The sequence below is a fragment of the Podarcis liolepis genome, assembly GCF_965112155.1.
Source record: "Podarcis liolepis genome assembly, chromosome: 16".
Classification (NCBI taxonomy): Eukaryota; Metazoa; Chordata; class Lepidosauria; order Squamata; family Lacertidae; genus Podarcis; species Podarcis liolepis.
The window spans coordinates 14,469,434-14,495,645 of NC_139567.1; the positions used below are offsets into that span (position 1 = coordinate 14,469,434).

Sequence of the window (26,212 nt, forward strand, 5' to 3'; positions counted from 1 at the left end):
GTAATTTCGCCATGGTTTTCCAGGATCACGTCACTGCCACTCACACGTTGAAGTGTGAAGTGGCATTCCAGAATACATTTTCCTCCACTGTTTTCATGGGTGAATCGTGGGGGGGAAAGAAGCACACATGTGCACGGAGGGTGGCAAGATGTCTGTTGATGTATGGTGTTGAATCACCAAGTTTAAATGAAATTTAGTGCAACATGGTGGTAAACTGATAAAAAAAAGTCACAGTTCCACAATGCAACAGATAATGCAGTGTAAAGGGACATTATAAACTGTAGCAGAAGCTCTAGCATTACACCCAGGAAAACTAAAGCAAGAATACTCATGTCTGAATGAACCTTTAGTCAAATAAAACATTCACACATGCTTAGTCAACAAGGAGAGTTGCTCTGTCTAACGGAATGACCAGTCTTGTAACACAGAGGGTTGGTTGGAATGGGGTGATCATGCAAGCTTCAAATTGCTCCCTGTGATGCTGCAGGTTTATTTTTTGTCCCCAAATGGCTCTATCTCAAAGGTTCTTATACACTGCTTAGTCTATTATTATGTGACAAGTAGATTGACATGTTGACTGTAGACCGTTGGGATTGCTCACCCCTTCTCTGGCTACATGACTAAAGGGCATCATCTTTGACCTTATCAGGGTGTCTCTAGACAAACAGGCACAACTGTCCTGTAACGTGACATTTCTTCTGCTAATGAATATTGTTTGTTAAAAGAAAGTCCTGTTTATATTCCAAATAGCCATCAAACACTGGAACTTGCCTTTCTTCTATGGAATCTTGAAGAACCACCTCCTCCCAAATCCACTCTTCCTTCGCCCGTTCAAACGGCTCGTGATTGATTAGTAATAGTATAAAGGTAACAGAGCACAGATGAATACATGTATACTCACAAACTCTTCAAACCCTTTTTGCAAAATCATAGGTGCACGACACCATGGCAAATATTACAGGGTATAGTCTGAAGGGAACATGATGCAGCAACATTGTTGAAGCTCAGCAAGTCTGGGGGGTGGTCAGAGTTTGGATGGGGCACTGCCTGGGAACCCTCCTATACATATGCTTCCTTGAGTTCTGCTTAGGAAAGATGGGATATAGCTACCCAGTCAAAGATATCCAGCCCCCCCTCTGATCGACAATTTCTGCTGTGATCCACAGGGAGATAGAGGAAGCCCAGACTCCACAGATCACAGATGTGAATTTATTATGTTTAAATTCAGAGCTGCCCATAGATTAGTAAAAGGGCTGAGTGTGTGGAGGGAATACTTGAGGGGTAAAAAAGGTTAGACTGGTTAAAGATGTAGGCAGCATCCTTAGCATTCATAAAGCCTATCTAATTGCTTGAGCATTCAGTTTGGGTTGCTTTATGTGCTGAACTCTGAGGATTACAGGGGAAGGGGGGAAAAGCAGGTAAAATGTGCTCCTGAATCAATGAAAGATCAAATAGTACTTTGTACCTCTCACTCCCAACTACAACACTCTTGGCTCATTATTGCTGTGGTGTTTTTTTTAATAACAGGCACAGAGAAAGAAACCACAAACATAAGTACTATGGGGAGATATTGCCTTGTTATTATTAGTAATAAATTCCCCCCAGCCCTCAAGTTAATGTTTTAGACAAGCAGCGGGTATGAAGTCAAGATGAAAATACTACAAGTGGGGGGAATGTTCCATGGCTGAAATACAGACCATACCGGAATTAGAACTCTCCAGGTCTGTGCATTATGACACTGCTAATCTGCATGATTCTGAAAATGGAAGGAGACAGGAGCTTTATGCAGGCGTCTTACTCCTGTGTTGTCCTATCATGAGAATGGAGCTATGCTGCCATGCTATGCTGCCATACCCAGCCCCAATGTCATGCACAGTGGCTAGCCCAGCACTCTAGCATCAACATGCAGCACCAACTGCTGGGAGGGAGACTTTGCATGTATGTGCAAAGGCTCATTCCCTGCAGATGCCTTTATGAATGGATGGCAGGGTGTGTGGCTACTTGGTGTGCACAGTATTGGGGGTGTGGGCTACCTGTCCTAGCCCTGTTCTCCACTCATGTATTGGACTAAGGCATGAGTAAAATGCCTGCAGAGAGCTAAGGACATGGTTGGTGGAGAGACTGACCACTAGCACCTGGGTGTCACTGATGTGTTGCAACAGTGCCACAAAGCTGCGCTTCCAATAGCTCCATTGCTGCCACGTACTTGGATGGGGCAGTGGAAAGGTTGGGGCTGTGTGGATGTATCAGAGGAGCCCATCCAGTGCTCACACCAGTGCACCCACACAGTCTTGTTACTGCCCCACCTCTGCGCTGCAAACTCGACCCTCCAGATGTTTTGGGACTACAGCTCCCATCATCCCTAGCTAACAGGACCAGTGGTCAGGGATGATGAGACTTGTAGTCTCAAAACATCTGGAGGGCTGAGTTTGCCTATGCCTGCTATAGCCACTTGATACAAAAAATAATAAGAAAAGAAAAAAGCTGTGGCTTTGTATGCATCATTGACCTGGCCTTGCTTCCTTCCCATTCGTCTTCACTGTATCTCTCCATTGGGTGTGATTGGGAAAACTCAATCATTCCTAATGGAGAGATGAAGCCATAGTATCTACAATTAGAAAACCCTGCTCCCTGCATGAGTCACTACTCTGGTGTTTGAATCCATTCAGTCAGGGCATACTCAGAACAGTTTCCTGTTCCAAGCTGGGAAACTCAGTGGAGTACTGGCAAGAGTTAGAAAGAGATCATGAATAGTTGCAGGAAATCAAGAACCCCAGTCAGCTGGATGGCAACACATGGCAGGAAGGTAGTGATGCTGTTCTAGCACAGCAATAACAACCTATGGCCCTCCAGATGTTCTGGATTTCAACTCCCATCATTTCTGACCAGTGGCTATGCTGGCTAGGGTTGATGGGATTTGTAGTCTACATCTGAAGGACACCACATTAGCTCCCCCTGCTAGAGCAAGTTTATTAATAGTCCTGGTGCTAGGCAGATATCATTAGCATAAACCCCTTTGAAGAAAGCTGCTGCAACTTGAAGGAATTGTGCTATACTCTTCAGGTGTTGGTGTCCTTGTGTTGCCCCTTGCAGGGTTTTAAGAGGAACCTTCTTCATCAGAGAAGGGGTGTTTGGCTCACTGAGTTATCCAGCTTATAGGAGCTGTTCAGCAAACTGACTATTTGGAGGGACTACCTCCAGGCATGGTTCTTCTCACTCCCAGTTTTCCCCATCATATGTGCCTTCAGGCCCACAGTCCATCACAAACATTAAGTTGCACAAAAAGACTGAGTCAGGCTTCAGTGCAAGTTTGATCCTATGCATGTCTACTGCATGAGTTCAGTGAGATGTATTCCCAGGTAAGTGTGTATAGGATCACAGCCTTAGTATTGCACAGTCTTTTCAGCAGAAGAGTAAGACAGGGGTGGAGAACTTGTCGCCCTCCGACTCCCATGAACTCCAGCCAGCATGGTCAATGGACAGGGATGATGGAAGTTGGAATCCAGAAACATCTGGAGCACCACTGGTTCTCAATCATTGGGGGAAAGTGCACCTCCAATTTTAATTCAGACAATAGAGTGGCATATTTCAGCTCTTGGAAACCTAGGAAACAATTATGTACAGTGGTGCCCCGCAAGACGAATGCCTCGCAAGACGGAAAACTCGCTAGATGAAAGAGTTTTCTGTTTTGGAGGTGCTTCGCAAAACGAATCTCCTATGGGCTTGCGAGTCCCTGCTGGTTTTTTTTCCTCCCCCCCTTTTCTAAGCCGCTAAGCCACTTATCAGCTGATCCGATCAGCAGATAAGCCGCTAAAAGCCGCTAAAAGCCGCTAATAGCGCTAATAGCGCTAATCCGCTAATCCATCAATGGGCTTGCTTCGCAAGACGAAAAAACCGCTAGACGAAGAGAATCACAGAACGGATTCTTTTCATCTTGCGAGGCACCACTGTACATCGGATCAGCTGATAAGCAGCTTAGCGGCTTAGAAAAAGGGGGGAGGAAAAAACCCCAGCAGGAACTCGCAAGACATTGTCGTCTTGCGAAGCAAGCCCATAGGAAATTTGTTTTGCGAAGCACCTCCAAAACGGAAAACTCTTTCGTCTAGCGAGTTTTCCGTCTTGCGAGGCATTCGTCTTGCGGGGCACCACTGTATGTACTTTAACAGGCAGCAGCCTTCCAGACTTACATAAGCAAGGGAAACTTTCTCAGCCCTGCTACATCCTCAAGAATGATTCTTGAGATGAAGATACCAAGACTGAAGCTTCTACATCCACACCATGTATTCTCCCTTCCCCTGTGTGTGCCTTCGTTTCTTCACTTGCACAATGAAGATGGCATCCCACACCATCAATAAGCACATCACAGGGGATTGCAGCATTAATCCACACAATGGAATTTCAGGTGAAATGCATCCTAGCCATAAACCTCTGAGTGTCTTTAAAAAGGCAGATCAGTGCCATTTCCCTCATTTTCAGCCCAAAGAAAATGAATCAGAAAATTCAAGTAATTTACAGATGTGTTAAGTGACAGCATTAGCAAGGGAAAATGAAGCCCTCTGAATTTCAGAGCATATTGCATTATTATCTTTGTGCTCCTTTTCTAGCCGCGGCCACTATCACAGAATGTACAACCTCATCTCCCTGCAGCTGAGAGATACCTGGATGGAGCCTAAATGTTGATATTGCCAATGCAAGAAGAACACTTCACATTGCACTCGTCTCTTTTACCACTGATCCATGCAGTCTCTTTTCATTAACCCGAGACCCCATCTGTCTCTTCCATTTCTCTCTGACGTTCTCCCAACAATCCCCACGCCTGTTAGCTTAACGCAGTAGCATCTAAATAAAACCGAGGCTTCACCAAGCAGGTTCTTAAATCTGAGGCCCTCCCCTGACATTTCCAAATTTCCACGCTTTAATGCACTGTGTTTAAATGTACTCATTTTGAAAGCCAGCAGGAAAGGCAATTTTCAGGTGCATGAAAGACGAGTAATGATGCTCCCGTAACCCCAAGCGTGCAAGCCACCTGAGTCCATGGAATTACATTAAATATAGGACCAAAGGGGGGGGGGAAAGGACCATCCAAATAAAGCATACAGAGTGGAAGACTCTGGGCAGGAAAAAAAAGAGTGGAGTGGAGGCAAACCCAAAACATTGAAACAAAGAATGAGCCAAGAATCCATTGGTATAGCACTGCTAGTCCAAAATACACCCAGCTGAGAAAACTGATAATGCCAACATTGATTAGGAACCTGCTTTTAGAGAGCCGATGTGTTATGACAGTTAGAGTGCTGGACTAGGACCTGGGAGGGCTGAATTCGAATCTCATTCAGCCATGAAGCTCAGTGTATGGCTATGACCTTGGGCGAGTCATAGTCTCTCAGAGTAACCTACCTCACAAGGGTGCTATGAGGAGAACCACATATGCCACCTTGAGCTCCATGGAGGTAGGCTATAAGAATTAAATAATGTGGAATCATTCATGTTGTCTGCTTACAATGATGAAAATGAGCCTTTTTAAGTCAGTGAAAAATTATATTCAAGTCATGTTTTCAAAGATGTGGGCGCTCCCTTCTATGGATATAGTGGCAAACTAATTCTTATTCTTATTCTTCTTTTTATTCTTATTCTTATTCTACACCACCTTTTTGCTGATGGGACTCAAGGCAGCTTACAGATAAAAACAAGAATTGTTAAAAACACACACAAAAATCATTAAATGTTAATAGAATTAAAAGAAAATATCATAGCATTGTAGAGTTGGAAGGGATCACAAGAGCCATATCTAGCCCAAGCCCCTGCAATGCAGGAATCTTTCGTCCAATGCGGGGTTGAAACCCATGACCCATGCTCTACCAACTGAGCTAAAATACATATATAAAATCTGTTTAAAGCATACAAATAACTACAATAAAACCACCATGGCACCACCACCCCAGTCACTAAAAGCAGTCAATTCCCCAAAGCCTCTTGGAAGAAGGTCTTCATTCGCTGGCAGAAGGACAACAAGGAGGGAGCCAGTGTAGCATTTCCCAGGGAGGGAGTTCCAGAATCTGGGAGCAGCCATCAAGAAGGCCCTTCCCCGCATCTCCATCAAGTGTGTCTGTGAGGGTGGCAGGTCTGAGAGAAGGGCCTCCCCTGAATATCTCAAAACCTAGGCAGGTTTGTATAAGGGAGTACAATGTTTCAGATAGCTTGGACAAGCCATGTAGAGCTTTATAGGTCACAGCCAATGCTTTGATTCGTGGCTGGAAACAGACTAGTAGTCAGTGGAGATGTTCTAATAAGTGATTCTCTCTATATCTAGCCCCAGTAAGCAATCTGGCTGCAGCTTTTTGAGCCGGCTGAAGTTTCAAACTATGAGATGTTCTGAGGAGACTCTTCTCTGTGTTCAACTGTTCGGAAAGCTTATTACGTAATGACAAGGGACAGATTCTCCTCTGTGGTTTGTGTCTCGATGGTGGCATGCCTTCTTCTCACAAGTACAACAGGCATCCCATTCATTATTATTCTAACACCAGGTTAAAACTTATTTCTTTTAATTTGATGGTTGGTTGTTTCAGCCTGCTCTGCTTTTTATTTACACCTCTTCTTCTTCTTTGAATTGTGTATCTTTTTGTTTTTGTTTTGTTTTTGCTGTGTATTTTATTATTTGACTTACATCCCATACCTTGCCCTGGTATCTGAATAGAAAAGGGAAGGGTGAGTTTAAAATGTTTTTTAATAAAGAAACAATCCATGACCTGTGATAGATGAGTCAAATGCACTAACTAAAACATGTGCAAGTAAATCACCAGGGACACTGTACAGGGGTTTGTCTGTGTGCAAGATTATGTCTTTGCTTCATTATGCCATTAATGTTTGCTATTAGAACCTTTCTTTGTTTCATTACTCATTTGTTCAATTAGCATTTGTTTTGTAATAAATCTGTTTGCATTATTTCAGTTAATTTCATTCTTTTTTTCTTTTGTCTCCCCCCTTACTTTTTGTATAATCCTTTCACTACCTCCTTTGGCAGCCAAGGAGACAGAGCTAACTTCTGATGTTATGCCTAAAAGCAGGCCAGTGCAGAGCTTGTCTAAGGCCCAGGGCAGGAGTCTTGTTAGAATAAAGTTATAAACTCAAACACAAAAACAGGCAGTCCCTGGCAGGTCTCCCTGGTCAGCTTTGCCCTCCAGTGCCTGAAGCAAGTGTTCCCAGCCTGCCTAAAAGTCACAATTTTTCTCTCTCTCCCCAAAAGCCTCAGACACTGCATCATTCCAAGGCATACTGGAGTGGGGAGGAAGCCAGACATCACACTGGTGACTTCCATTTCCTCCCACAGAATTCCCAGAATAACACAGCTGGGACACCCCATAGGTTGAGAAAGCTCTTCACTTCAGACCATCACTCTCTCTGATTGTGGGGAGGATGTGTGGGGCTGGGACAGGTCTAATGCTATTGTCTTCACTCTGTTTCTTCTTGTGTAGGTTTTACCTAAGCAGGGTTTGTGAGGGGCAGTCAAAAAGTGCTCAGCCCAAGTCCAAACTAGGGATGAGGGAGACATTCTATTCCGTTCTTATTTAAAGAAGAACCTATCTAAAGTCCTTCAAAATCAACAGTTCTCTGAATTTCCCAGTGCAGTTCTCTAACCAAGTAAGGTGTGTAACAGTGGATATACCAGGGTAAAGTGACAATAGTATACTAAATGCATTATATTATGGGGAAAGTGTTTTGCTAAAATGAGTACATATTAGGCAAATTTGCCTAGAAAAATTGCGTATAGGAGGAGAAATTCACATGAAAGCTGATGAACTTCCATGAGGACTTTTTTTTAATGTCAGAAGCTCATGTGGAAATTCGAGAAACTGAACTTAAGATTGGAAAAGTAAGAAAATGAAAGAAAACAAAAATTGCCAAATTCACTCAACCCTAGTCTAACACCAACTTCATTCAGTTTAGGCTGAGAACATGTCAGGCAAGTGGGTGGCTATGCATTGGAGCAGCGCTTACAAGGGGTATAAAATGCTGGACAAATACTGATTTGTTAGTCCCAATTTAAACATGATGAGGCCAAGTGCAAAGCATTTTACTCTTGTAGGTGTTCCATGCAGTTGCCATCTCATTTAAAAGGCACTTAATCTATGTGCTGGGCCATTTGTATGAAGCTGTTTGCATGCCAACAGTGTGTTTACCCAGGCCACTGATCACTGGCATGCGAAAGCTGAAAGCTATCAGCCTGGCAAGCACAGCGAGGACCTTTTTTTAAATGAGATGGCAGCTGCATGGAAAAAACCCTGACATGGGTAGGTACTTTCCATGTGGCCTCATCGAGATTAAATGGGGCCTTCATCTGATCTGTAAATCTGCTTTGGCCGAAGCACCATAAACCGTGGCTGGTCCTTTCACTATGAAAGCAGGCAGTATTTATTCTAATGCCATGGGAACTGTTCCCACTTTTGGCTACTGATCTCTGGGGCTCCTACTGATCTGGAGAATTACCCTGGGAGGTCTAGTGATGTGCAAAAGGAGCACTGGTGGGGGGGACCACTGGGCAGGGTTCCTTCCCACCCAGTCCCTTGTAGACTTATGGCTGCTGAGATTCAATGTATTGTAGCCTGTTCTGACCTCATTGCTACCACACCAGTTGCACCGGGTGCCTGGCTGTGAACAGCACAAGGCAAAAAGTAAGAACATGGGGCAGCTGCCTTTTCTCTCAGCCTGCTCATTGACCTGCACCAAGGGTGGATGGCTCTGTGGCCCTTCAAATTTTGAACTGCAGCTCCCATCAGTTGCAGCCAGCATGGCCAATGGGAGTTTTATTCCAACAGCACATGCCAGGCCACAGGTAACCCCAACCCTGGTCTCTAATATTTCAGATGTATATTCCTCCCCAGCAGTACTTGAATGCCAGGCCTGAACATGGGACCTCTAATTGTATGTATTTGTTTAAGTCAGAAATGCATCTCCTTCTTTTCACTTTATGTCTCAGAATGGCCTATAGAAAAGAAAACATGCAACATATGGAATTTTAAAAGTTCAAAAAATAAAATAAAATAAGCCATTAGAACAATGTTCAAAGTGGAAAGGCATATTGTAATAAAAACATTTTAAGCTGGTGCCTGAAATTTATCAGGAATGGTGGTTGCCAGATCTCGTGGGAGGGAGTTCAATAGCATTGGGCTCACTACACTGAAAGTTGACACGAGTCGTGTTTCTGGTCCAAAGCTATGGCTCTTCTCCCAAAGATCCTCTTAATTCACTTGCTATGTGTCCTCATTATGTATCTGCTGGCATATAAGCTCCTAGGCAAAGGCTTTTCTTCCCCTGCTCCTCTCTCTCACACACAAAACCCCCCTTTGTATCTCACAATTCGGAAGCATGTTTTATCAATGGTTTGCTTTCTCCAGCTCACAAGACAGCTAATTAAAAATCAGCAAAGCCTAGCCCTGCACTAACTTCAGCTCCAGATAATGAGAAGAATCCTGCCCGCTGGATGTGTGCAGGAGAACAGGTGCTGGTGGCGCGACTCTCTGCCTCCTCAGCTTTGTTCATTACTGCGTCACTTCATGAGGCATTTTATGAGATGCCCAGTATTTATAACATTATGGCAGCATTGTGTGATGATGGTGTTGCAGCTACTGATAAAGCCCTGTTGATTAAAGTCTCGCTTTTTCATTGGTTTCATTACAATCCAGCTATTTCAAGACATACGCAAACAAGTTCTGGCTGCCCAGATGGGAGCTGACTTGAGTACATCCTCCTCCCCTCCCCTGGTCCATTGTTGCTGTTGTTTTAATTTGGAATGATTATAAACAGGCAATTTTATTGCTCAGGGCATCACTGGTGCAATACAGGGCTTTACATAAGGAACCCAGGAACCAATGTTCTGTGCTAGAACAATCCTCCATTCAAACCAATATGCTGATTCCAAAATCAACCACCACCAGCTGCTTCAGAGGACAAATATATAAGGAATGTGTGTAAAACCTACAGGAAGAAATTGTATTTTCAATTCAGGTTTTTTATCCTAAGCAATGAAGTTTAGTTAATTAAGTTTAGTTTTAAATTCATCTACCAATTCAAATTTTAACCAATTCCAGTCACTCTTTAACTCCATTAATAATCAAAAGCGTGGAGGATTTCCATTTGACCACTACATTTTTTTTCAGGCCAAAATCTAGCATTCCCGAAGCAGCAATATTCATCCTGAATGCTGCTCTTTGCCAATTCAGGCAGCAAGTCCAATAAGAGGAATAGAGATTGGGAACCCATGGCCCTCCATATGTTGTTGGACTACATCCATCTGGAAGGCCAAACATCCCTTGCTCTTGCCGTGTAACAAACCCGGGATAATCCCATTGTGTTCCATGATCTTGCAATTCCAAGTCTACCCACACCACAAGTCTATTGACTAAAAGCCTGCTATGTGTCCTCCTGAGAATCTTGGTCTCATAGAATGTAATCATATAATTTCATATGATACAAGCAGTGGACAGTAAAACACTAACAATGGGGTCCTCTTGATACCCTGCAATCAGGACTCCTACAACTGGTATGTGTTTGTACTTCTTTGTGTGTGAGAGAGAGCATCCCCCCTGCATTCCACAATATGCAAGTAATGCCAGTATTGGACAAGGACCCCCATATTCTGCTTTTATGCAGTTGATTCCATGTGGCTTTACTCAGAGTGGCTAAGAAAGGAAGATTGGGCTTACAGGCGCCGAGTTGTGCCCAACGTTGGGGGGCGCTGATGTCTTGCATGCAATTTGTGTTGTCTCGTATGATCGCTATGAAATCAATGCGTGCTGTGGCTAAATAATTCCACGGTGCATCTCCACCTGGCCTCCCAGCAGCCTTGAATGCAAAGGAAATTTGCCCGCAAAACAGATAACACTTGAGAGCAAGTCTTGTCCCACTGAGATTCAGAGGAAATGATAAGGAAAGAACCAGTCAATTGATTTGTATGGCAGCTGGAGCAAGACTATATGACATGCACGCACGCAGTTCTTATTCTGTTAAAACCCTTTTGGGCTCTGTGGAAGTTGTGTGACAAGTGGGCTGTCCAGAACTGGGCAAGAGTTAGTTCTCTGATCATCCATGCATGTACAGAGCCCTCATCAGACAACGTGTGTGTGTGTGTGTGTGTGTGTGTGTGTATGTGTGTGTGTGTGACTTTGCAATCAACCAATGGCTAGATAACTATCTCTAAAACACTTTGCTGTCTAGAACTCCCTTCTTGATGCTTTTATTCTCACTCACTCCACCTTCATTTATTTGGCCAGGCTCTGCCAGATGAATCTAGTATTTTCCCTAGTTGCTGCAGCATTATAATTTATTTGCAATCATCTCCCCCCCCCTTGCCCTTTTTTTAAAAAAAGGGGGGATGCAACAGAACAATCAAGCAACCAAAGCAAACATTGCCTCCTTTCAATCTCTTCTTGACAAGTCCCAATATTTTAGCTGATCAAATAATCCCTGCTGCACCAGGAGACCTAATATAATTCTCTTCCAAATATGCATTTATGAAAATATAAAACAGATCAACTATATATATATAGGTTTGTCTTTTTCAAAACTCGTGATCCAAAGCCCACCACATCTCTTATTTATTTCAAATTACCTTTCCTGGAAATTTAATACAAACCTTTCCTGGTTATTTATTTATTTACCTAACCAGCAGGGAAGTAAACCTGGAGGGTTTGGATTTTGAAGCTGTGTGTTTAGGACTTTAATGTTGTTCTTCAAAATTAGTTGTGGCTCTTGATGTATGGCAAAGTTCCTTTCACTGAATAATTTTCAGGAAAATATATGCAGCTTCTCCTTCTACTAGAAAAGTGTGTGGGGTGAGTGTGTTTGGTGGGATGAGGAATATTTGCTATCAGGTGCCATGCATTTTGTAACAGCGAACTTCAGGGATTAGAAGATTCTGCCCATCAATGATTTTTTTTCTAAAACCATTATTGCTATTATCTTTGTTTTTATTCTTTCTGACCTCACTCTGTACTTTCTCTTTGTGCCAGAGTTGTTCTAGTAACACCAGTCCAGTTTACTAGGACAGCACCTTTCTGCATGTTCCTATGCTCATGAAATGTCTTACATCGTGCTCCCAAGGAGGAAACAGCAGGGGGAAAGAAATGGCTATTCATCCCCTGATGAAGGGGAGTCCAATCCCTAGCAGGGTCATGACAAACTGGGGTGCTGTTTGATTTTTCTGTCCTTGCCCAAAGAACTCTGAGAATTATTGTTCTTTCTTTGAGATCTTTCTCATCTCAGAAAACTACACGTATCCTAGTTAGGAGGAATCACTATTAAAATAAGTTTGAAATTTGTTTGCATTACAGCAGATAGCCTAGGCAATATGCTTTGGAACATTGTCACTTGCTCACAATTGCCTGGAGACTGCAATCGACAATGAGGCTTGTATGTGGAAGGAAATTTTGCTTTTCTTTGCTTGCAAGAGCACTTGATCACATGAGCTCCCACCTGTGGTCTGAAGTGGTACAGCCCTCATCTGTTGTTTGTAGGATCTAGGTCTTAGACAAGGAATAAAGAACCTCTGGCCTTCGGACTGTTGTTGGACTACACTTCTGATCATTACTGACCATTGGCCATTCTGGCTGTTGTTGACGGGAGTTGGAGTGGAACAAGATTGGGAGGTTCAAAGGTTCCCCTTCCTTGGCTTAGCGGCAATAGTGCAAAAGCAACTTCCTCTGATAAAGAGGAGGGAAGGGTCTTGCTGAAATTGCCCCTTACTAAAATCCCAGGACCAATTTCTGTGATATATATGTCTGTCTCCTGCAAGATTTGATTTTCTATTCATTTTTAGCTTCTAGGACTTCACAAGGTCATTCTGCCTGAGGTGGTGATATGGGGGCAGGCAAATGGCTGAGTGATTAATAATAAATACTTGTTCTTTCTGTGCCACAGGAATTTGAGGGGGCGAGGGTGACATTCCCGGACTGATTTATTTAAGTCAGTCCTCCCGTCTGGGACCTTCCCTACTGTAATGACCATTAATACTAATGGGCCTGTGGGCATGAATTGGAAAGGGATGCTTGTTGCCTGGTGGGGGTTAAAGAAAACACAAATCAAAAATGTGGCGGCTTGCTATGAGATGTTAAAGTGAGTTAGGGAGAATAAAATGCATGGCTGGTTTCGTGGGTGTGCGCGCTGCTTTATGGCATCCCATCTGAATCGCATGTCACGTTTTTATTGCTCTCCATCCCTTGTTAGGAAATGCTGTGTGCTGGTGTGTGGACAGAGGTGCACAGTTTGGTAACATGAGAGAATATTTACAAGACATTGATAAACAAAGCAAACAATAATGGGCCGCTTCGAGGAAGAGAACAGGTTTATTGTGCTGGGACAGTTCATGCATCACTTGGTCCTTAGATTTCCTGGTCTCCTGGGGCTTTTGGCTCCCAGGCGAAATGGGCACTGTCAGGCCAAGTCAAGCAGGTTAAAGTCCACCCAAACTCAGCCAAACAAAGTCAATGCATGTCTATTTGCATAGAAATAAGGACCATGGACAGTTCCCAGTCTGCACTCCTGACAGGAATGGAATGATGTTGCCTCAGCAGGGAGCTAAAGCCACCTGAGGCCTGTTTTGCATTAAGTCCCATGTCCTTGAAAGAGACCTTTTGTCCTTAAAGGATCATTGCCTGATTGTGTATATTTTGACTTTTGCAAAACTTAGGAGATGGAGAGACTAATGAAGACTATTCTCGGAGTTCAAGGATAAGTCCAAGCATGTTCATACGCCCACATCTTCCATGAGAAAGGGCATGTTAGAAGGTACTGAAGGTTCTTCCCTGGAGAAAGTGGCTTGAACCTCATTCTCATCTTTCTCAGAGCACTATGGAACCTCAGGGTTAGCGACCATGACACCAGGCTGTAACTGGCCTAAAACCAGGAGCAGGCCTTGGGCTTATATGTTCTCTCTGTCACAGCAACTCTTACTGTGAAGAGAAGATAACAGGATACACTTGAGACTTCCCTGGGACCTTTCTTGCAGAATTAGGGAGATCCAATGTTCAAATAGGTGCACAATTTCTAACCTGTTCTAGGCTGAAGCCTGCAAGGGCATACCAGCAAAGCATAACATGAATCCAGGATTGCATCCAGGTGAACCAGATATTGGACAGCTCACTAAGGGGTAGAGTGGAACAGAGTTCTTCAACTTTGTGTTCCCAGATCTTATTGGACTAATACACCCATCATCCCCAGTCAATTTAATGATGGGAGTGTAGTCCAATAACACTTGGGACCCAAGGTTGAAGTAGGCTGAGTTAAAAAGTCAAGCTGAATACGAAGCAAACAATGAGTGTTTCTCCAGGGATAATCTGAAGTCAACCATGGGTTTGGGTAGTCCTGTAGCAAGGTGAATGCCTCAAATTCTGCCTCCTCTGAGGAAAAGTTTGGGCTTAAAGGGCCTGTGCTTCAATGGGGTATGGTGTAATAGTGGGGTAGTGTTCTCCCAAGCTGTTGGTGGTTCTCTTAGTCCAGTGTTTCTCAAACTAGGGTCCCCAGTTGTTGTTGGACTATAGCCCTCTTCATCCCCAACCACTGGTTCTGCTAGCTAGTGATGATGGGAGTTGTAGTCCAACAACATGAGGACAGGGATAACTCCTCAGGCAAACAGGGCTGAGACACTACTGCCCTTTTAGGAGCCTCTTCTATGGAAGTATCAGTTGAAGGCTCCCTCCTGAGCTGGTTTCTGTGCTATTGGGCCACTCCAAATTGAGAGGTTGGAAGTCCTAGACCATGGCAAATTTCTGAATGAGTTACTGACATCTTCCTTCAGTGAGAGGCAAGTGACAGAGAGAAGTGCATAAACTGAAAGGTCTGGTCCCATCTTGCCTTACCACAGGCATTCAAGATTTAAACTTCACCTGTTTCAATATTCTGATCAAATCAGGAGGTGGAGTCTACTAAATTAAGGCACTTCATCTTCGCACACACTTTTGGATTGCACCCTAAGTTCCAACTCAGCTTTGAGTTCTTAAATAGGTAATGAGCATGCCTCCGTGAATATATGCAGTAGTGTGCCATATATAAGCCTCCTGCAATTAGGAGGACCCAGGCACACGGAAAATCATTATTAACATTGAGTCCCTCCAGGAATTTAGTAAGTGTTTGCTTTTTTGCTGCACTGGGGAAGATTGCCCAGAATAATATCATTTTGTGTGTTCAAAGACTCAAGAGTGTGCTGAGTATGAAAGGAAGGGTGGGGTGGAGGGAAATCATATTTCGGTAAGTGAGATCTTAAAAGCCTGTGCGAGGTTTAAAAAGTGGATCCATGTAGAAAATAATACACTATTATTTAAAAAGACTAAATTGCCCAAAATGATACTTTTTTGTTACGCTGCCTTCACCTAACCCTTCCCAGCTGAATCTCTAATGTGGTGTTCTTTTATTATTTTATTTTTCAGTGGTTTTTTTTTTGAACTTTTCTTTTATTGCCACACTAAAATTCCACAAAACTATGCTGCTTATTTACCAAGTGATTAAACCACAGTAATTTATTATCATTTTACTAGAATATTGTTTTGCTGGGTCTCCAGAGGCTTTTATTGTCTAACACTTCTCTCTCTGCACTCCCCCCCCTTAATATTCCAAATTGCTTTGATTCTATTGCCTGACATTTTTTCCCTTTTCTTTTTTTCCTGTTTTACATAAAACTCACAGCTCTAATGGGCTTTATAAAACAAGATGTATTGGCACAGATCCAAAAGCATATGAAGATAATTATCTTGTCCATTTGTGTTTTCATTACAATGAAGAACGCTTCCCTCTCCCCTTGGCCTCCCACAGTAATCTTGATTGCACAGGTCTACATATACGTAACATATACACTCGTCTTCTTCATAAGCTTGGTACTCTCCAGATGTTTTGGACTACAATTCCCATCAGCCCCAGCTTGTGCTGGCTAGGTCTTATGAGAGTTGCAGCCCAAAACGTCTGGAGGGCACCCAGCTAACGAAGGTGGATATATATGTTTTGGAAGTGCATTGCACGCTCTCTCTCTCTCTCTCTCTCTCACACACACACACACACCACTTTTGAAGGGGGAGAATGAAGCTGAGGATAGTTTCAATCTCATCTTCTTTTGTTTTAATAGACAATGGTTCATTAATCACATTGCAGGGAAAATAGCATGGGGGGGTAGCACATTTTCAGCAGCATGGTGCAAAATGGAGCTGGCATGAAGATGTTGATTCTTCTGCTGGGGTAAATCAGGAAACAGGCCATTAAAGTCAATGGAGGACCACCTGAAAGGGAGAGGAGAATCGGTCTTGTGGTTGTCGCCGGGAGCCAAACCACTGGGAAGAGTCTAAAACATCATTTTCATGGAGCTCACTTTAAAAGCAAAACAAAGTACCTTTCTCGGCATGAATTTAGCACTGCTGAAAGGCACCACACAGCCATCCCCAGAGAAGGCATTTCTGAGTTTCTAATTGTTGAAGAGACAGAAACCTACAAAACAGCAGGAGCCACAGCCCCCAATACTGCCTCAAGCCTGTGAGACTGGAGCCGCAATCTTAGGTGAAATGTTTTTTGTCCCATTACACCTTTGTAGCCTATTCAGCTTGCTCAGCTGGCAAGGGGAAAGAGGGCGGTCCCTGGGCGTGCCTGGCCTTAAGTAGGCTAGGCCACGCCTCCCCAGCCCGCCGATTGGCGGGCCGGGTCGAAGGCACGCCCGGGGATTCCCTGGATCTCGCGGGGGCAAAAGGCCAGCCCCCGCGTGTGTGGGAGGGGGTCGCCCGCAACCCCCTCTCCTCCCAAGCTCGGAAATGGCTTTGTCCCATTACACCTTTGTAGCCTATTCAGGCTAACCACAATGGTAAGTATTGCTGTATTCACACTTCTGTTTACTCCACACTCATTGCATTTCCAGGGCTGGGTTCATGCAATGTTATCACAAGCACCAAATTTACCCAATGTCACCAGCAAATGAAGGAAGTCACTTGGAAAGCACAACCTTCCTTAGACCATTTTGGCTGTGAATCCTGGAAGACCTGCTCTCTGCCTTAAAGGCATAGGAGCCAAGGAATCATTGCCCCGCAATAAAATATTTGAAGGGGCTGGGGGGGGGGCAAAGTTGATGGGGATTGCCATTCAAGTGTGTGTGCACGCGCGCACACACACACTGTGTCATGTGACCAGTTATGCAGGGCAGAGCTTACCTGCCCCCCCCCATATTTTATTCAAGTTGGCACCCCTGCTTGAGGCCCATTCACATCTGTCCTGGTAGGGCAGGGTCCTGACTGACTCTAGCTAAAAAAGCTGAGGCAGCTGAGCAGACTCTTGGGTTGGGGTATTGTTTAGGGGGTTTGGTTGGGAGGGGGGGGTTTGTTGCTGTTGTTATTGCCCTAATCATTTAAAATGGTTTACCTTGTTTTTAACTGGTTTTTAACAGGGATGTAAGATGTTCCTGTGAAGAGAGAAGCTGGGGAGAGCAGGAGTGACCCCAATTGTGGGGAGTTCAGCAGGCTGGGTAAGGGGCACACATCACAGGCAGTTAGTGACTGTGTCATGCGCCAGCCCCTTCTCCAACCTGGGGAATTGCAGTTGTCCTATCAGCCAATCGTCAGGTCTGCAGCTGCTGTTGCTGAATGCCAGGTCAGCTTTGAGTGTGACCTCCCTCATGCCTAACATGATTATGGATGAGGAGGCCAATATGGTCAGTATCACTGAGGCCTGAGTAGGATAGAATTGGTCTCAGTCAGCTGTACCCACTTGGGTATTCAATGCAGCATCAGGGCAGACTTGAGGAATGGGGATGAGGAGTTGCTGTAGTCTATGCCATCTCTCTTTCCAGGCTCTCTATCCAGGTTTTTTTTTTTGGGGGGGGGATCCTAGAGTATGCTGGTTTACTGCCCGCCTCATTGCCCAGCAGTCTCCTTACTTGAGCTGACAGAGCTGGTCTCAGAGACATCATTGAGGACTTCAATATCCAAGTAGGAGTGACAGGCTCTGGGGTGGCTCTGGATTTCATGGCTGCCATGACAGTCATGGGGTTGTCCCAACCATAGGTCCCAAAGGGCCACAGGTCCCCACCCCCTGCTTATTGAAACTCTCCATAATTGTGATGAAGGACCCAAATCTAAATATACTGCAGGGGAGCTGTGGCCATGTGTCCACTTACTAAACAGGGGGTGCAGTTCTCTATCTCAGGATTGGGAAACATCTGGAGGGCTATATGCTCCCTATCTCTGCTCAGTTTAAAAGGCTGTGAGACAGCAATCCTCTATTTGAAGGCATTCTCTGTTTGAAGAGCTGTCCAAGTCTTGTTTAAAGAACCGAAGGAAGGGAGAATAGGAGTCTTGAACTTGCCCAGGAACAGATCACACATAGACAGACACACAGTGTCCTAATACGTAAGTGCTGGGAGTCACATTATGGACTGCTAAAGTCAGATTACTTTGATGCTAAATACTGCAGGCATTATTCATTATCAAATAAGGCCATATTTGATGCAGTCACTTTGAAGCATAAGCTTTTAGACTTCATTACGCAATGTCACAGCCATTCATTCTTCAGGTTTACCCCAAGACAATTGCCCCATTTTCATCACTAAATGCTGTCTGTGCTGGCAATGGAAGTGAGAATTCCACGACTATAGAATATCCCAAGAATCGTGAAATATAAATGATCAATATAACAGAGTACAATCTGACAGCTTGCACACTGAATGGCCTCACCAATTTTTAACTCCCTGTGCGTTACACTGGAGATACATACAGACACATTCAAGCTGTCTTTTATTGGTAGCCATCCAAGGCACGTTTCCAAAAGGAAGAGAGGAGAAAGCCAGGAGAGGAACAGCAGGGAAAGACAGATAGGATTGTGGTGTAGCTTGAGGGCATCCATGCATAGTGAAGGATGGCTACTGAAATAAACAGAGTCTGGAGCCAAAGACCAGGTGCTTATTTTCTCTTGTGCATAATAGAAGTGGACAAGACAGCTTGACGCAGCCTTTGATGAACAGGGTTTCTCACTTGGAGCATGTTATAACCTTGATGGATCTGAATTAGGGCCAATCTCTAGATAAGGTCAACATTGAGCTGTTTGTGGCACCCTTGGTATCTTGGCCCCAACATACAGTATTTATTTACACACACATAACTTTTACAGAACCACAAACCACAGCGCAAAACTTCAGAGAGGGCAACATGTCCACAGTAGTTGTATTTCCCAGGGCACAACTTCCAGCCTCACCAGCGATCAGGCAAGACACAACTCACCCTTATCTCACAGGTTATCTGGCATCTGCCTCTATTTCCTTTTCTGGAAGCTCAGTGGGAGAGCATCTGCTTTACATGCAGAAAGGTCCGTGGTTAGCTCTCCAGAATCTCCAGGTAGGACAGGGATGGATCCTGGTCTGAAAACTTGGAAGGCAATACTGACCTAGATGGACTGATGGTTTGAATCAGAATAACTCAGCTTGCTTTCTATACAGCCCAGTTTGAAAGTCCTTAATTGCCATGAAATAGGTTGAAACTAACTAGGCTGTTATCGATATTGTTATTGGCTATTCCATTAAACATAATCTCTAAGTGATTTTCTCAACTCTAGGATTAAATGAAAAGTTCTCAAGTGAGAACTCTGGGGGTGAATTCTGCGAGGGTGGGAGACATATGTTCCCTGAAATCTGAGGGTGATTTCTGTCTTTAACTGCAAAAACGATGCTCACCCCCCTGCCCCCCAAAAGAGAATCAAACATTCATCCCTTTTGAAGAATTAAATGGTTCTGCACTGATGTTATCAAAACTCGATTTTCATTGAATTTCCCATGTATTTAAATACCAGGTTCACTTTGAATGGTAAACTACAGTTATTTGGGACCATCAACACCCCAATAAATTTTAATACTCTTTTGAGATTACCTTTTGGCTTCTATCAAAGTTTTAACAAAAGAAGATCCCACCCTCAAAATAAAATTTAAAAGAACTGCATCTTTATTATTTATTTATTTTAATTTACAAAATTTTAGCAGTGGGGTAAACTGCACAATATTTGTTTCAGTAGAACTCCTCAATACAATAAATGCCACAACTCACTATGTGAAGATGTACTTCGATGAAAGATTTGAATGGCAAAAATACTTGTATATGAATGTCTTATTGATTGCTACTTAATACTTCCTCAGAAATCAATGAGATGAGCTCCACAGCTGATTTATTATAAATTAAAGCCTTGGTGAACCAACAACCATAAATAATGTTTCAACCAGCTAATACAAGAGCCACAACAATCTGTCTGGTTGAGTCTGAGAAAGCCACGAAGTCGATAGGCTGATTCTACAAAGGTTATAATTTAGCAACTGCTATAGAAGGAACTGCTCTTCACTGCCTGTCCAGCACAGCACCAGGTGATTGTCTTCAAATAGTTAGACTCCCTCTTTGTTTCCCCTTCACACACTCAATGGACATCAGCTGTGTAATAATCTCTTTGTGTGATGGATTTTAAAATTCCAGCGCTTTCAGGTCAGCTCTGCATTTTAAAAGCATTGATTGCCTGGCCTCCAGAAGTTTCAAAATCAACTCAGGGTCACCCAGCCATTTTGTGTCCTAATAGCTTGCCCCTTCAGTATAGGAACACCACCCCAAAGGACAGCGATCACGTAGATGTGGGACAAATGACAAGCTGTTTTCATCTGAAAGCTACTCCCATTAGGTGTCATTTAATGAGCAGAAAGATAAAAGGAGAAGAGCTGTGTTATATGATATTGATGGCCCATTCTAGTCCACTGTCCCCTTCCCACAGAGATGAATCAGACACCTCAGGGAAGCCCAGAAGCAATAGGTTGGGAGCCAGACACAAGAGGGCAGGGCTCCTGCACCTTCAGTAGTTGTGCAGAAGAATGAACTTCAGCAGGTGTAGCTTTTCATGAAATCTGGCTGTTCCACTGGAGTGAATGGGGTTCTGCCCCACCAACCTCAGCCTGTGCTCAATCAGCTCACTCCACACCTGTCAAACTAGAGAGCAGTGGCACTGGCTGTCATCTTTCTGCTGTTTGCTTCCCTGCTAGCTGCTCTGCTGGTCTCGATGGGCACCAGCCACCTCTTTCTTCTACACAACAGTTCAAGGTGCAGGGCCCTTCTTCATTCTTCTCCCACATCATGAAACTGGCATTCAGCGGTATGCGGCCTCTGAGCATGGCAGATCCATGTATCCAGCATAGATACAGCTAATTGACCTCTGTCTGAATTCCACATAAAACAAAAGACACCATAAGAAGCAATGCAATAAGGAGCAGTTGTGTGATGCTGTCTGGGGAACCACCTTCCCTCTATTTACTGAGAAGAGTATTGATGGGAAAACCCACAAAGTTAACGAACTGAAATATTGCACCCCATGCAGTGTGACTTAATTCGCACCAGTTACTTTAGATTTTGGGGTAGGCTTCTCTTCCCCTCCCTCCCTCCCTTTTTCTTGTAGTTCCAGAAACTACAAGTAAAACAAACTAAAGTTGGCCTCAATAGGTTTACAGAGGAGCTCCACATACACCTCCAGTATGTTTTAAATGACCCTGACAGATAGCTGTGGTCAGCTAAAGCCCCAAGCTGAGTGAGCAGGCCGGGGGTGCAAAGGTCCATAGAGTCTGGATCTGTGGACAGACAGAATTCCCTATTACAAGATATGACTATGGCAATTGGCTTAGATGAATTTCAAAGCAGCAAGTCAATGATTAGTAGCCAAATGGAAAGGAGGGTGGCCACTCATATATCATTAAAAATAATAATAATAGAGGACCAAGCAGGATATAGGTTTGCATATGCAAATTTACATGATTTTAGAAATAATTGCTATCATTTAAATAGTAGTGCAGTGCATAGCTTCACAGTGAGGAAGGCTGTGACCAGGAAACCTGAGTATCTGCTGTCCTCAGCAAAATCAGGCAAATGGCACAAGGGGTTAGAGACAAAAGAAAAAGGGAAAGCTATGCTCATCATGCCCTGCTTGTGAGCTCTCCAGGGCTGTCTGACTGGCCATAGCTGGAAATAGAATTCTGGGTTGAAAGGGATTGTTGTCCAATTTAGCAGGGCTCTTCTTAGTCCATGGCATGATTTTCTCTCAGGCTGGAGAAAGCTGCTTAGATCTAGGTCAGGGACAATGTCGGAGAAGGGAGCCTCAAATAGTTAAAGCGAGTGCTCCAGGGAGCTGAACTTGGATGCTGCCCTCGACACCTGGCTGTCAGAGCATGCTTTTCTTTAATTAAAAATGTCATACGTGCCCTCTCTCCACCACTGTGACTGATGTCGCCAATTTTGCTGTACTTTAGATGTGTCATATCGCGGTGCATCATGTCCTAATTAACACGTCTTGTCAGGTCCAGCAGTTGGCTCTAGCAACATGCTTCTTGCAGCTGTCGCCGGGACTCAGCTTAGGGACTGGGTCAACAGGAATCCATGTGTGGTGTGATTGCTCTTTAAAGGAAGAGAGATGGAGTGCACAGGAAACAAAAAACGAACCAGTCCATGTCAGTTTTGCACATTTTCATGCATAGGTTCATTCCGTCCCCCAGCCACTGCATTCTCTCCTCAAAAAAATCTTCCTGGATTTTTCCAAGAACAATGCACAAAACTTTTAAAACATTTTTTTTCCACAGAATGCACATTTCTGTACACATTTTACCCTAAAGCATGCAAAAAATTAATAATAAATGCATGCATTTTAAGCATTTGGGAACATATTTTGAGCTGAGAACTGTTTTGGAAAAAGTGGAGTAGTGTGGAAAACCAAAGGATAAGAGCGTTCCAATTTGTGTATTATTCCAGGAAGTGCAAAACAGGTCAGTTCATTTAGAAATATGAAGTGAACAGATTTCTTAAGGTTCTCTTCCTCTGAAGCATAACCCGTAGAAAGAGATGGTGCAGTAACAGAGGAAAACAACATCTGCCCTGGTAAGTTAACGGCAGAATGCTGGACTAGGACTGGGAAGACCTTGGTACAAATCCCCACATAGCATAATGTTCACTTGCATCAGTCACCGTCTCTCAAGCTAACCCACCTCACAGGATTGTTATGAGGATAAAATGGGGTGGACTCAAATAAATAAATAAATAAATAACTCTCCACACACCAACCAATCTAATTCACACATGACCATCTGCACGTTTCAACTGATCAACTAACTGCAAGCCAAATTTTGCAATATAGCACAGGTGCCCTGGCAAGCACCTGCTCTAGTTATCCGACAACAGAACCCGGCAAATGTAGACATAGGAACACATGCTTCCTGGCTCTCCTTTTTCTTCTTCTACACACCAAACAATATGATCTGCTAATGAACGTGGAATATAGTTCAGGCGACCCTTCTAGACCAGTGGTGGGACTTTGGGGCAGAAGCTCAGGCCCCCATTGGCAGAATGAGCAGAAGGGCTTTCAAACATAGGCAGCGGAGCTTCCCATGGTTTGAAGATAGCTGCTTTATATAGAGTCACATCACTGGCACATCTGGTTGGTGCTGTGGGTTAAACCACAGAGCCTAGGACTTGCCGATCAGAAGGTCGACGGTTCGAATCCCCGTGACGGGGTGAGCTGCTGTTGCTTGGTCCCTGCTCCTGTCAACCTAGCAGTTTGAAAGCATGTAAAAGTCCAAGTAGATGAATAGGTACCGCTCTGGCAGGAAGGTAAACGGCGTTTCCGTGCACTGCTCTGGTTTGCCAGAAGCGGCTTAATCAATGCTAGCCACATGACCCAGAATCAGTACGCCAGCTCCCTCTGCCAATAAAGCGAGATGAGTGCCGCGATCCCAGAGTCGGTCATGACTGGACCTAATGGTCAGGGGTCCCTTTACCTTTACCATGACAAGCAGCAATTCTCCTGTGCTTGAGACAGGAAGTCTTTCCCAACCATTTTGGAAGACTCTGGGGACTGAACCTGGGACCTTCTGCATTCAAAGCAGATGCCCTTCCCAAAATAAGTAATGCCTATGACCATCTAAAGAGGGACTTCTCTCCTGTAAGACCATTAAAACAAAATTTTAAACTTACCATCTGAAGAGGTTACCTAAAATTACCTAACTGCACCACAGTTCTGGGCACCTGGGTATTTGCTGGAAACTTTTGCCTATCCCCTGATAGAAATCAGGAGCATGGTGTGGGATGTGGCTGCTGGAGTGTTGGCCCTGGGCACATTTTTTAAGGGGGCACTGCACAATTGGCTCCTCACGCCACTGCCAGCCCTGTGCAGCTTTGTGAGGCCAAGATTTGATCTGAATGATTCGCCCTCGCTTTGCAAGGCTGGGGTCGAAGGGCACATGGATGCTGCATCTGTTTCATGGTGCCCTGCCAGCCTCGAGCCAGTCCTGAGCCACTTTGTAAGGTTGGGGTGATCCAAGGGTTTCCCTCTGCGCTGGCGGGTGGCGCAGGACGACCCCTCTTGGCTAGGGTGGTTGCTCCAGTGGCGTTGGTGGCAAGGGCTGGGCTGGCATGGCGGGCTCTATTCACCCTCCATGGGCCTGCAAACTACGCTACGCTATTGATAGAAATCTTGACTTCTAGCTTCTTCTGATAGATATTCCTTCCACAGGAAGAGCTGAGCAACAGATTTAAATTTAAAAGTAGGATGTGGAGGAAATGTGAGGGTTTACTTGCATTGTCATTTTATTCTGAATTTTAAATGAAACCTCATAGGTGGCAGCAGGTGGAGGGGAAACAAGAGCTTCTTTTAAAACACTTCTCATTTATTGGGATTGTTAGCACTTTAATGGAAAACTGGGCCATTAGAAGTGCCAGAGTGCTCTATCCTTAAGGAAAGCATGCAGGACCCAGTGACCCCATTATATTCCATCATTGCAATATCTGTGGGTTTAGCTGAGCCCCGTGTGCAAAGGCAGAGTGACACATAACTTTTGATGTGGTGAGATCATTACAATTTCTTTTTTAAGCCTGATCAGTTTCCTGCAGGAGGTGAATTATTTCCTATGAATGTGCCTTGGTTCCTGCACACAGTTGGCATTCCCTGCATTGTAGAGATTCTTTTTAGGGGTCAGTGCACTCCTTACCTGGGGGGGGGGATCTCGGATTGCAAGGGAAGAGGTGCTTTTATTTACCTTGCTCTTCAGTGCTCCCCTTCCCCCCCCCCACAAAAAGGGTGTCACAGAAACTTGCCATGACACAAAATGAAAAGGGATTGGGAGAGAAGAAGAAAATAATAAACCCAGGCACTAGTTCTCAGTTACAGCATCCTTATTATGACCAGCTGGAATGGTCACTTGTTTTCTTGCAAACTTTAGTAAACTTGGAATCTCAGGGCTTAGTCTGATGGCAAATGCTGTGTGTGTGTGTGTGCGTGTGCACACACACCCACACACCCACACACACACCCTGCTGAAGCTAGGCTGTCTGGGTTTGGTCAGGACCTGGATGGGAGACTGTTTGGAAATTACATGTCTACCACCTTGAGTTCCATGATGGAAGAAAGGTGGGATAGAAACATAGTAAATATATAAGTAATTTAGGACTAGGCTGCTCTTTTCTGGGTCAGGAGATGGGGGAAAGTGTTCTGTGCATCATGTTTTGGGGTTGACGTTCCCACCATGTGACCATACTGCTGTTTTTGCTAAATAGTTCCATTTGGTTCCCAAACAATAGCAGTTGACAAAATTTGGCACCACACTGAAGTGAATGGTGGGAAGGGAAACACACACACACACACAAACACACATTACATCCAAATCAGGGGTAGTGAACATGGTTCTTGCTAGATGTTGTTGGATTGCAATTCCCACCATCCCTGACCATTGGCCATGCTGGCTGGAGCTGCTGGGAGCTGAAATCCAAAAGAATCTGCAGAGCAACATGTATCCAAATCTATCCTGGTTTACTTTTTGTGGCCTTCAAGCATTTTTTACATATATATTTAACCACAATCTCATACAGACCTCTCATTATTAACATTGGCATCAATACCAAAGCAAGCTTGCTAGTTGCTTTTTTATCTTTTCATGATTAAGAGGCAGCAAAAACTGGGGACTCCCCAGCTGAGTAAATATGCCAAGCCATTGGAATTTGTAAATCATTGATAATGAGCATCTAAAAGGCATGGCCTAATGAGAAAGATCCCACAAACAAGCAGCATGCCTTTTAGTTCTAACTCCAGAGCCTTTTTCATCTCCCTCAGCTCCTTTTAATGACTGGGATTTCTCACTCTGAGGCCTGTGCAGTACAAAAAAGCCCCACTTTAATATTCTTTTTGATTAAGTGGGATTCCCCCCCCT

At 44.1% G+C, this 26,212-nt stretch overlaps 1 protein-coding gene across 3 annotated transcripts in view; it reads right to left on the minus strand.

Annotated features, from left to right (window-relative positions):
• KIRREL3 (kirre like nephrin family adhesion molecule 3) overlaps positions 1 to 26,212 on the minus strand; it is a 741,064-nt gene that overhangs the window by 381,504 nt on the left and 333,348 nt on the right. The gene's annotated exons all lie outside the window — the stretch shown is intronic.